The following is a 3441-nucleotide window of genomic DNA, read 5'->3' on the forward strand; positions in this document are numbered from 1 at the left end:
GTGAGTGGGAAAAAAGTTGCAGAACAAGTACTGGTAAAAGAAATGAGATATTGGACTGCACTGCTCAAGTAGTGGGAGTCAAAGAATACGAGAATGGTTTGGTTTGTAAGGGTCCTTAAAGCCCATCTTGTTCCAACCCCCTGCCAAGGGCAGGGTCACCTTCCACGAGACCACATTGTTCCAAGCTTTATCCAACCTGTGCTTAAAAACTTCCAGGCATGGTGCAGCCACAGCTGCTCTGGGCAACCTGGGCCTGGGCCTCACCACCCTCACTGACAAGAATTGCTTCCCAAAATCCCATCTAAACCTGCCCTCTGTCAGGTTAAAGGGATTCCCTGACTGTGTCACTACATGCCCTTGTGAAGGGAGAGGCTGTTCTGGGGCTTAGTTGTATCATCAGGTCGAGGCTTAATTTTTCCCTTCCTTACAAGAACCTTGGTGACATAATTTGCAACTTCAAGTCACAAATTAAAGCAGCGGCTTAGGCTATGTATGGTGGTTGCATTTTTACTCCTGACAGCTGTAATAATCCACTAAGCACTAAAGGATGTTATCATTATTATTATTATTAGTTTATTTATTTAAATTTTAATGCATCCATCTAAGCTGGGATACCATTGCAGTATATGGAGCAGGAAAACCAGCCCAGAAAAACCCCATGTCCTGGGCCTGAGCTAATCCCACAGCATGGACAGGAGGGGAGGGGGTGATTCTGCCCCTCTGCCCCACTCAGGTGAGACCTCACCTGCAGTGCTGCCTTCAACATCAGAAGGATATGGAGCTACTAGAGACCTTAAAGCCTGCCAGTGCCTAAAGGGGCTCCAAGACTGCTGGAGGGAGACTTTGGACAAGGGCACGGAGGGACAGGATAAGGGAGAATGGATTCCCACTGCCAGAGGGCAAGGTTAGATGGGATATTGGGAATGAAATTCTTGGCTGTGATGATGGTGAGGCCCTGGCACAGGTTTCCCAGTGGTTTCCCCACCCCTGGAAGTGTTCAAGCAAGTGGCTCACAGCAACCTGGTCTAGTAGAAGGTGTCCCTGCCCATGGCAGGCGGGTGGAAATGGATGAGCTTTAGCTTCCTTACAACCCAGACCATTTTGTGATTGTATAATCAGGATTCAGAGAATCTGCACCAAAATATATAAAAGGTGAATATATAAATAGTAAGATTATGGATCTGGACAGAGACAACAATTCAGCTGTTTTCCATCTGCCTGTCTCATGCCTGTCATGACCTAGCAGTGTGATTCTTTTTTTTTGCAGGCTTTTCTTTCAGTTACAATAAGAAGAGATACCTCAGCCTTTCTTTGCTTGCAGATAACTTTATTTAATTCAACAGGGAACATAGGCAGGCAGGAAGACATCTTTTCACTCAGCAGTATGCTAGAGTGATTTATTTCAGTTCTGCGCTCCCTTTTGGAGGTCTTAGCCAAGACCTGTTGGTCAAGACTCTTTCTTCAGACAGGCTCTTGCAATTTTACATTATTATGCAGATTTCCACAAGTGTTGGAACACAGCCTTATGGTCTAATGGGGAGCAAACAAGTCCTGTTGCTATTTTGACACATAAGGATGGGTGTGGGAATGCCTCAAGGGACTGAGAAGAAAAATAAACCATTCTTTCACCTCTGAATTGTATATTTAAGCTTTCAACAGCAGAAAATATTAATTTATTTTTTTTTCAATGAAACACACTGCTAGACATGTCTCTCTGGGCCAAAAAGTGGATATTGCAGCAGCATCTCCAAAGCAACCAGAAAAAACTGCTGACACAGCTAGGCATGATCCTGCTCCCACTAAAGAACTAGTCAAAAATTGAAGCATTTTCAGAGTTGTTTCAGTTGTGATTGCTGTCCTCTGCATGTAAGAAGCTCATTGCATTTCACAGGCTTTTCTTTGAGGGATGCTGAAGTGCTTCTTAAATACAGATTATTCCATTTTCTCCAAATTACAGAAGATGAAACTGAGATTAGGGAAGAGACAGAGGCCTGATTCTTTGTCCAGAGCTATATCAAAGTCCCTCCTTTACCATCTTACCCAGACATGATAAAGTTATAGAGAATCTGGTTTAATGTCATGGAAGCTGGGACAGACCCATCTGTCCCCAGGAATCTCAAGTGGCAAGTGCAGCTACATTAAAACCTTGGTGCAAACCTAAATAACACCTTGTTTCTTATGGATCAGTTGAATAGGCCCTTAAATATATTAGAAGAAAATGAGACTTGATCAGTGGTTTGGACATTACCTGCAGGTCATCTTAGTGAAAATGATACTTAATGAAACCATTAGAGCTTCTGTTAAGTTTTAAAGTTTTCATTAATTCCATTTTCATTAAAATTCCTTTTAAAAAAATCATCAAAATGACAAAATTTTCCTCCTTTTTACCTTTTCTCTTAATTTGATGATTCTTTCAGGAACCCAGAACTCCCAAAGCCAAATGGGGAAGATAAAATCCGCCAAGAATGGGGTGGGAGAGCATTTGAGCAAGAAGAGGGCTATGGTTTCTTAAATAGCCCATCACTAGTAGAGGAATGGGGTGATCCTCTCCCCACCAGTGAGGGGGGAGAATGGATTGAGAGCAGCTCTAAAAATGAGGACTTGGTGCTGGTGAAGAAGAAACTGAAGATGCCCCAGCCATGTGCTCTGCCAGCCCAAAGCCCCCGTGTGCTGGGCTGGTCCCACAGTGTGGGGAGCAGGGGAGGAGGGATTCTGCCCCTCTGCCCCACTCAGGTGAGACCCCACCTGCAGAGCCGCCTCCAGCTCTGGGGTCCAACATCAGAACAACACTGAGCTTTTGGGAGTGTGTCCAGAGGGGACCATGGAGATGCTCGGGGGGCTGGAGTCCCCCTGCTCTGGGGATAGGCTGGGAGAGCTGGGGGTGTTCAGCCTGGGGAAAAGAAGGCTCTGGCAAGACCTCAGAGAGCCTGCCAGTGCCTAAAGCAGATGCAAGAGAGCTGGAGAGGGACTTTGGACAGGGGCTTGGAGGGACAGGACAAACGGGTATGGCTTCCCACTGCCAGACGGCAGGTTAGATGGGATATCGGGCAGAAATTCTTGGCTGTGATGGTGTGAGGCCCTTGCACAGGTTGCCCAGAGCAGCAGCAGTGGCTGCCCCGTGCCTGGAAGTGTTCAAGACCGGGCTGAAGGTGGCTTAAAGCAACCTAGTCTAGTGGAAGGTGATCCTGCTCATGGCAGTGGCAATGGATGACTCTTAACGTGTGTGCCAATCCAAACTGTTCTGTGATTCTATAAAACAGGCCATGAAATACCCTGTTTCATGAGGGGGCGGGCCTCTGCTTGCTCTCCCCGCTCCCAAATCCCGATCCCACGCAGAAAGCAGCATCGGCCGGGCTGGAGAGCCGCGGGCGCTCCGCCGGGCCGGGCCGGCCGCTCCGCCCTCCTTTCGTCTCCTCCTCCTTCCCGGGCTATATATGGATA

This window comes from Pseudopodoces humilis, chromosome 2 (genome assembly GCF_049639895.1).
Source record: "Pseudopodoces humilis isolate 2021_Gansu_Grassland_sample_001 chromosome 2, ASM4963989v1, whole genome shotgun sequence".
Classification (NCBI taxonomy): Eukaryota; Metazoa; Chordata; class Aves; order Passeriformes; family Paridae; genus Pseudopodoces; species Pseudopodoces humilis.